Genomic DNA, 9728 nt, shown 5'->3' on the forward strand with positions numbered 1-9728 from the left:
CCGTCCTCCACCTCCCTCTGCATCCTCCACCCTCCCTCTCCATCCTCCACCCTCCCTCTGCGTCCTCCACCCTCCCTCTGCATCCTCCACCTCCCTCTGCGTCCTCCACCCTCCCTCTCCGTCCTCCACCCTCCCTCTCCGTCCTCCACCCTCCCTCTGCATCCTCATCCCCTGGCAGCCACTCACCTCTTTACTGTGTCCATAGTTTTGCCTCTTCCAGAAGGTCAGAGGTGGAATCACAGAGTAAGTAGCCTTCAGACTGGCTTCTTCCACTGGGTGATGCACATTTAAGGTTCCTCCATGTCCTCATGGTTGGATAGCTCATTTCTTTTTAGTGTTAAACACTATTCCATGGTCTGAACATACCACAGTTTATTCATCCACCTGCTGAAGGACACCTTGGTTGCTTCCAAGCTTTGGCAATTATGGATAAAGGGTGCAGGTTTTTGTGTGGACTTAAGTTTTCCAATTTATGTTAACTTTATTAACATACGATTTACATACAACCAAATACCCTCATTTTCAGTACATAGTTCAATGACTTCTGACAAAATACATTGGTTTATGGATATAGGTGTCCATGGAGTTACACTACAAAATACGGAGCAGCTCCTTGCCTGAGACTTCCGTCTGACGCCTTTGCTGCCCGACCCCGCACGCTGGCTCTGGGAGGTCACCATCCTGCCTTTGTCACTATAGATCAATTTCGTAAACATGGAAACATACAGCATTTGCTTTTTTTCTGTCTTCCTGTTTTTTTCACTCAGCACAATGTTTTTGAGAGCCATCTATGTTTTGTGTATCAGTCATTCTCTCTCTCTCTCTCTCTTTTTTTTTTTTTTTTGGTAAGTTATTTTTGAAAGGTTGTTCCTCAAAGTGGATGCAGTATTTAAAGCTCCATAGGCAGCAGGGATCGCTGCATAATTACAGGAGAACACGGGGTTAATTAGAGTGGCCTTCTCAGAAGGGTAGGGCAGTCCACTTCCCCAGCCAGATTTCTTGCAAATTATTTGATAAATGACAACGTTTGATATTCGTGTCCTCCTACCGAGAATACCCAAATTCTGCCCATCAGTTTGTCAGATTTTAGCTCCCCGCTGGTGTCAGTGGTGTGACTTCATTCTCACCATGCTAGAAATTTTATGGTCAGATTCCTGTTGTTTGCTGCTTGGTTGGCACTCCCCTGCTTGCTCCTCATTCCTTTCCTTCTGTTGCCTTGGGTGAAACTCATGAGATTTTGTCATATTGTAGTTGACCTTACAGGCACACAAAATCATTCTGGGTTAAAGGGGGGCATCAGCCAACTCGTAAATCAACTCGAGAACTAAAGCTGAGGTGACCTCCTTCCCCAAAACAGGTTGCAACCACTTACATTTTATACCAGACCATCTCTGTGAAGCAAACTGCCAAGGCTTGAAAAGCATTGAGAAGCACCCAGCTATGGCTCACTTTACTGTTTAAACAAACAGCTTTCATGGAGTGAACGTCCACAGGCAGATGCCACACCGGGTATCTCACACACATTATCTCGTTCACGCCTCACAGACATTTTGTAGGGTTGGCATATTATGGTCCCCAAGGTGACACTCATGTGGCAAAGCCATTTCAGAGCCACCTGACTTCTGCAAATTAGGAAAGCTGCCCTTTACAGGGGGGAGCCCCCATGGGCCACCTGCCCAGGACAGCCTGCCCACCTGCATACCACAGCCCCCCACGGTCCGGGCAGCCCTGGACACGTTCATCAGTCCTCCATGCTTTGGGCTCCTCCCTGCAAAATGGGGAGCCAGGAGAATGGGAGCAATTGTCCTGCTGTTGGCTCCCATCTGAGCTGTGAAGGTTGGGTGAGGATTTTCGCTGGAGCTTCACTGGTCATTCAGTCATTCAACAACCACTTCTGTATCTTCTGAGGGTCAGCCCTGAGCTCTGGGCTGCCCCGGCTGCCCCTCCAGTAACACAGGGCCAAGTGCCCACCAGCCCGAGGCACACAGGACACAGGGGCCAGGGCTGGCTCCACCAGGACCCCTTGTCCTCTTGTTTGGGGGGGTTCCTTCTTGTCCCTGCCCTGGGCCATCGGAGGCCCTTCTGTGCCCTGCACAGCCCCTGTCCGGTGGCCTGGAGGCCCTGCTCCCTCCCCCAGGAGGAGAGCAGAGAGCTTGTGCACCCCACCGCCTCCCCGCCCCGGGGCCCAGAGCATGCACACCCCACCGCCCCCCTCCAGGGCATGTGCACCCCAGGGGCACCAGCCGACCCCGCACTGCACAGGGCTCCCGGCCGGACTCCACAGAGGCGGCTGGGCCTGGGTGGTCAGGCCTCTGGCGGCCTTCCTGTGGGCTTGCAGCTTCCCGCCCACCACCCAGGACCAGCTCCCCTGCCATTGTTAGAGCTTCACTGGTGCTGAATGGAAAGGCTGGGCTAGCAAGGATTTTAAACATCAGCGGAGAAGGTGAACCTGACCCTCGGCTGTTGTTGCGCTGAGCGCCTGTCGGAGGGACGCCCCTCCTGGGAGGGCACTCACTGTCCCCTCAGGCTCCCCAGTAGCGCGCCCACACCCCTGCCTGGGGTGCAGGTTCCAGCCCTGGCCCAGGGGCTCCACGGTCCAGCCCCCACCAAGCCCTGTGTGCCTCCTCCCTGCCTTTGCTCTCGTTTCCAGGCATTCTGGCTGTCTTGCTGTCCCCCACGCAGTGCTGACACCGGGGTCCCCTCTGCCTGGACCTCTGTCCCCTGGTCTCCCTGGGGATCCTGGCCTCTGTCATCCCTCAGAAGCTCTCTGACAGCTGCCTGCCCCCGTCCCCTCCCGGCTGTGGTCTCCTCACTGGGAAGCCTTTGCTTTCTTTGACGCTGTTTATGAGCATCTAGTTAGAGCTTTCTGATTGTGTCTTTATCGCGATCCCGTGAATCAGGCCTTTCCTGTAGTTATTCAGCGCATGCATGTCTTTGGGTCAGTCTCACTGGAGGGAGCCCGCCTTACCTCGCCCTGCCTGGGTCGCGGGCTCTCCGTCAGCACCTGCACCTGCGAGCCCCCGAGGAGCGGTGGGGAGCCCTGCAGGGGAGTGCGGGCGTGAGCAGACGGCTTGTCCCCGAGGACCCCTGCCAGACGGAGGTGACGCACTCTGCGCCCTCAGACTCATCCCTGAACCAGCCGTTTTATAGTCACTATCAATATTCCCTTCAGGGCAGTCTTTATTTACGTTTAGTTGTTTTATTTTACTTTTCATCACGGTGCGTACCCTCCCTCAGCCCCTTCCTCTATTTCTACTGCCCCCCGCCCCCTCCCCCCTGGGGACCCTCAGTGTGTTCTCTGTTGTTAAGGGTCTGTTTCTCGGTTTGTCTCTTTTTTTTTCCCCCTTTGCTTTTTGTTTTGCTTCTTAAATTACACACGTGAGCGAGATCGTCAGGGCAATTTGTCAGCAGCGTATGAGCAGTTAGAGGACGCTACTTCAGCCCACAGGCTCGCAGGCAGACCCAACTGCATCAGATAACGTGTTCCTGCCTTCTAGCAGGTTGCTCTTCCCTTACCCCGTTTCTCCACGTCTGGCTCAGGCACCTGAGCTCCCTGAGGGGCAAGGCTGTGCACCCCAGAGCTCGGATTTCCTGCTCCATCCTGGTGGTGCCCTGTGGCCCGGGCTGAGCCTCGGCGCTCCTCCGACGTGAGGTTGCGTGTTCCCTGTGTGTCCTGTTGTTTGCAGATACGCAGAGTTCAGTGTTCAGGATGTGTCTTGATCGACCTTGATTTTTTCTCACTGTCTTCCCACGTTTAAAAAGAGCTGCCTCTGTTGCTTTGTGTTGGTCCCATGACTGCCGACCACTGGCCAGTTCTCTGCGGCACTCCGCGAGTCATCTTTGTCACGCCCGCCGCTGCGACTTCTCCCCCTTGGAGCAGCTGTCCGGTCCAGTGACTCGCCTCCCCGAGCTGGAAGTGGGGACGCAGTTGCCCCCGACCCTGCAGCTGGGATGGCGCCTTGCCGGGCTCTGAGACCGGATGCATCTGTGCACCTGCGGATTCTGGGTGAGTGAGCATCAGGGTCTGGTGTCTGATCCCGAGGGTCTGCAATGTGGATGGGCCACGTCTGTACCGGCTGCAGTGTGGACAGCAGTACGGGGCAGGCTGCTCATGGCTCTGTTGGCGGCTACACGGGCATCCGGGCCTGGTCTCCGCCCTCCTGGGCGTGCTCCCCTGCTCGCCATCTCTGCCTAAGCCACACAGACTGGGACAGTCCTTACCTATCCGTCCTCCTGGGAGGAGCCCCCTCAGGGCTCCCACGCTGCAGAACGGCCCGTCCACGGTCTGCGGCCCAGGCGGGATCTCGATCCCCTGCCCCTCGAGCCCGGGGGCATTTCTGCACGGCGGCAGCGGCGTCCTGCCCATCAGCGCTGGGCACCCCGTGTCCACCCATCTCCTTGCCAGTGCTTGTTTTTATGCACCTTTCCCGTGTCTGACCATCGGACGGGAGAGTAGGACCTCCTGTTTTAATGTGCTTTTCTCTGACAATTGTGGGATTGAGAGCCCCTTGTGTATCTGTTAACTGCCCACTTCTGTGACCGGTTTACCGTCTTTGCATATTTTTCTTTGTTGATTTATAATCTCTTGTAGACTTAAGATACTGCCTTTTTGCTTATTTTAGAGGTTTGAAGTGTGTTCCCTTACCTGTGAGCATTTTTGGGGGGGAGTGTGGGGATCTTTTATTGAATAGTAATATAATCCTTAACTTGAATGTCAAATCCATTAATTTTTTTTCTTGATAATTCGTTTTTTGGGAATTAATCTTTAGTGGTTTAACAAATAGCATGTTTCGTATTTGTTAATGTATAAATTCTCTAATCTCTCGATATATTGTCAAGTTCTTTTTTATAAACAGGACTATGAACATGTACTAAACTCTACATCGAAACTCGTTCTTTTAATGGATGCAGCTGTATGAACCCACATTCAAGTCCGTCACACGACTACACAAGCAGGAGGGTGCTGTGTGCTAAAATGCACAGTTAGAGGTTGTTAGCTTGTAACGGGGGTCCGTGCGTGTAAGCCCAGTTGTAAGCCCAGGTGTAAGCCCAGGTGTAAGCCCAGGTGCGCCAGAGGAAGTGAAGGAAAGGTTACATAAGAAGATGAATCCTTTTCTCCCACTCAGGGATGTAAAATGCAGTTTTAAAGCATGAATATAAGCCTTAAATTCATCAGAATATGGCATATGCTTCCTTACACTTACCTATGGCCCTAAAAAACAAAAGCAGATATAAGGAAAGAGAATACAAATTGGAAGTTAAGCAGGACCACGGCCCCCAGCGATGATGAATGGTGGTGCTGACTTCGGACATAATACTAGAGATGTGGCAACCGTGAGATCAGGTGTCCCCGCGAGACCTAAGATGCAATAAATACCACAAGGCACACGAAAGGTCTTTGTGAATCACACAGCACACAGGTCCTAGCCTACGCAATGCATAGGGCCAATATCACCATGTTCCCCCAAACCTGTGAAATGAACTCCGTCTTTACACTCAGTTGAGCATGTTTGTAAAATGTAGGTGAAGTATAAACCGTCACCGACAACGGGACTGCAAACTAACGTTTGCACCTTTACAAACTTCATCACGAACTACAGAAATGATCCCTGAAAGTATAGTCTTTACAAACTTGATCACTATCATGTCAAGCCCCACTAAGCCTTTGGCTTGTATTCACGCGCATTAGCATGGAGATTTCCAGATCAAGAATTCGGTTTGCGGGGAAGCAGGCTTCCGGTCCTTACCGGCTACGTCACTGGTCACGCACCTGTGTTCTTCTTAATCAGTGCGGCCCGGAGACACCTCGGGGCCACTGCCCCTCCCGCATCAAAGGCGTGGTGTGAGTGCTGGGTTTCCGGCCTTTGAGGCATGTCAGACACAGCGGGACATCAGTTTGTATTGTCACTACTGACGGTCCAGGGGGGAGTCTGTGCAGAGGTGGTGGTGTTTTCACGGCACTGAGGGACGAAGGGCGGGGAGGAGTGGGCACCAGGGACTGACCACAGAGGGCCGGCCAGTGTGAACGCGGGGAGTGACTGAGTTAAGACCCCACCCTCTGTAAGGACTGGGACTCAGAGGTCTTTCCTCATGGTTCCCCCTCAGAGGGATGGCTCTGGGGTCCTTGGGGACCATGCTCCTGGGTTGTGGCAGGTGCGTAGACATCCCAGGGGGCAGGAAGCATTCCCAGTTCTGAGCCTTTCCGGTAAATGCTCTAGGCAGGCGTAGGCTGAACGGTGAGTTCTCCTGGTAGCTCCCCATGTGTCACGGGGTTTTCATGGGTCCGGGACTCTCCCAGGACCCAGCCCTGCGGGCTCACGGCTGTGTGGGGTTCCGCCCAGGATTCCAGTGCCCCGGGTTTGGGTGGAGTCGTCACCTGCCCAGAGTTCTGCAGTTCCCAGGCTGATTGAGGAGTGGGATTGAAATGTAGATCCTCTTGTTTCTCTGTGAATTACATGTTCACCTTTGGGATACCTTCTGAAGACATTGCCTTCTGCTTCCGGGGCATAACCTGGAAACACGCTAAAATCCGAGCAGTAATGATGTCATTGAGCTCACGTACACCAGCAGTCTGAGAAAACATGTTTTAACGCATCAAAATACACATCCCGTCCTTCAGCACATCCAGTGTGGTCGAGCGGCTCAGGAGTACTGCACGGGCCGCGGCTGCCCTGCCTCCCCTTGGGCTTTTAGGCAACAGGCCCTCTGGAATGAGGGGGAGGAACTGGACATAAAGTCTGGTGCAAGAGCAGAGCTGCTTCCCCTCAGATGGCCTTCCCAGGACCTCCTTCGGCTCAAGAACTGCCCCAAGGGTGGTTGCTGTTTGGAAAATGTTTTTACTCTTCAAAATGTTAGGTGATTTTTCTGATTCGAGGGGTAACTCCGTCTGACTCACAGCCCGAGGGGGTCACGTGCTGCTCTGGAATCAGTAATCCCGTCCAGCCGTCTGCCCATCTGGCCGGGAGAGGAAGCGTGGAGTGCGCTGTGAGGTGCACAGCACCCCCCGCCCCCGGGACGGATGCCCCCGCGGGGCCAGAATGAGCACACAGGCCTGGTTTCCATAGTTCCCGTCTGGCGGCAGAGCCCTGCCAACTCCTTGGATGCAGGATTACCAACAATGGGTGAACAGCCAGCTCTCAGAGGCGGCGGGCTCCGCTCCGCACCGAGTCTCTGCGTTTCCAGGGGGTGGACAAGGCCTTGGCAGCGACCGCTTGTCTGCTGTGGGCGCTTTCTCGGCTCTTCTGCCCGCGCTTCCTTTTCCTGGAAGGATTTCATACGTGATATCACTGGGTTCCCAGGCAGTGTTCTGTGCACAAGATGCTTTCTCCCCCCGTCTTGCTCGTCACAGATTAGCCTCTGTGAATCCTGGGAACAGGGACACAGAAGGCTCAGTGTCCATTGTCTGCGTGCGTGTGCGCGTGTGTGTGAAAGTCCCGTGGACAAAGGCCCTTTCTCTCTGCTCTGAATCTTCCCTCTGTCCCCTCCTCCTGGCGGGCGGCTCTCCAGGAACAAACGGGAAGACTCGTGGTGACCGACCTCTGCTGCCCAAGGAGGTCCTTGCACTGGAGCAAAGAACGTTTATTGTTAAGCCCTTACCATTTTTGTTGACGATCAAAGAGTTTTCTTTGATGTTGCTTGCTGTATTCTTCTCAAAAGAGGTCCAGGTATGTGTGAGTGATTTGTAACTAGAGACACAGAAGTCTTTGATTCCCGGCCCTGAAGGACGGTTGCCCCTATGCCCGTCTGTCTCTATCTCTCTCTGTCTGTCTCTCTGTCTCTGTCTTGGTCTCTAGCTCTCTTTCTCTGTCTAGTTATTGATCATTTATGTGGCACAACTCAAAGGCCCCTGTGCTTGGTTTTAATGCATCAGAGATTTGGGTTCCAGGGAGGGAGAGATGATAGAACAGCATCATAGATGTGACTTCAGCAGACGATGAGTCTGACTGCGTCCTGGAGGAGTTGAGGAGGAGAAGAGGCAGAGCCACAGCTGGGTTGGGGGTGGCACAGATGTGAGGACCCGCAGGGCAGTGATCGGGGCCAGGATGGATAGGGCAGGACCTGAGTCAGGGGAGGCTGCCCTGAAACCCCTTAGATTGTCAACCAAATTGGAAGGAATTAGCAATTACAAGGAAAAGTGGAAGAGTGAAAAATATCAGAGCTTAGGCCAGGATTTAAGGGGGGATGATCGTCACGCACGCACGCACGCACGCACACTCAGGCTCCAAGTGCGCGCTGGCCTGCAGCCCCCTGTATGTCCCGTACTACGAGTGTGCAAACAATGAGAACTGCAGCTGTCAGCACAGAGACCCCTCTGGGCTGGGTGCCGGGGGTCTGATTCCTGCCCCGTCTGCCATCTGTCTTTCCCCCTCTCCTGTCCCAAGGTGCCCTCCACGCTCCCCCCAGGCTTCATTACTTCTGCTCAGCGGGGATGGAGTCTGTTGTAGGTTCCCCGGAGCAACAGAACCAACAGGACATATAGATCCATTTCTGGAAAGAGATTTCGGATGCGGTGTTGGCTGCCACGTCATGGGGGCTGGAAGCCCTGCGATCTGTGTCCGGCAGTCTGGAGGCCCGGAGGCCGGCGTGAGGGTCAAAGGCCCCAGGACCACGTGTGCTGTTCGCAGAGGATGCGTGATCCCGCTCGAGCAGAAGGGCCTCCGTGGACGGAGGTGGCCGTCCTCACTCATCTTCTGATTCACTGCAGGTCTCTTGGGGAAATACCCTCCGACGTACCCTGAAATCATGTTTCCTCTGGGCGTCCTGTGGCCCAGTCACCTGGACACGCAAACCAACCATCGTGGAGGCAAACGGATTTATGGGACCACGACAGCCACAGAGTGGCCGAGGGACCCAGCCCGGCCCCACGCTGCCATGGGCTTCATCAGCTGCCGCTGTCCTGCTTTTCAAAACCACTTACATCTTCTTCCTTCTGAACCCACATGAAGTGTCCATGTACATTTGCTCATCTGGGCACCTCCCCTGACTTGAAGCTTCCGTCACGGTCCAGGTGGCCGTGAGGCCATTGGCGCTGGCCTTGGGGTCTGGGTTCTCACCGCAGGACACGTGGGCAGGATGCCATGCTCAGCACCGGTCCCGCTGGCCCTCTGATGGTGACTCCAGGACGGGTCTAGAACCCCAAGGACTGCGGGGCCTGTGGCGGGCGCTCCGCTTGCAATCCCGCCATCTGCTGGGCAGCACAGAACATTACACACTGGGGACAGACGAAAACGCTCAGGACATTGAATTACAGAAACATCAAGATACTTGAAGTGACACCACAGCCACTATAAAATAAAACAGCGCACGTCACGTATTTTCAACACCCTTTTCCGTACATATGCTATTATTTTAAACAGCATCATGTGACAAATGCTTGTCAACCGAGGCACTGAAATGCATTTTTATTTTCAAAGGTAATGTGTGTCATGGGTTGCGTGACCTATGTCCTAGAGCAACATGTGTTTGTGATAACAGTCTAACACGCGAGGGGCCCCTCTGTGTGGGCCTGCTACGAGGGATTGGAAGTCACTCTAGCAAGTGACCTTAAGACGATTCCTCTGATCATCAGCCTTTTGGAAAAGCCCAACTATCAGCCTAGAGTTATTAAAAACAGGCCAGAGAAATTATACCCGGTGTTGGTAATGTAAAAAACCAGCAGTCTGAGGGGAAGACGACACAAAATGTTATTTTCAGCAGCCACAGAGTCATTTAATATTGAGGAAGAGAGG

The 9728-nt window shown here is 53.8% G+C and overlaps 1 pseudogene; it reads right to left on the minus strand.

Moving 5' to 3' along the window:
• Window positions 1–5537: 5537 nt before the first annotated feature.
• On the minus strand, window positions 5538–5625 carry LOC112834861 (small nucleolar RNA U3; annotated as a pseudogene).
• Window positions 5626–9728: the final 4103 nt, after the last annotated feature.

The sequence above is a fragment of the Callorhinus ursinus genome, unplaced genomic scaffold (genome assembly GCF_003265705.2).
Source record: "Callorhinus ursinus isolate GAN/ISIS: 27379988/994484 unplaced genomic scaffold, GSC_fseal_2.0 scaffold17, whole genome shotgun sequence".
Lineage (NCBI taxonomy): Eukaryota > Metazoa > Chordata > Mammalia > Carnivora > Otariidae > Callorhinus > Callorhinus ursinus.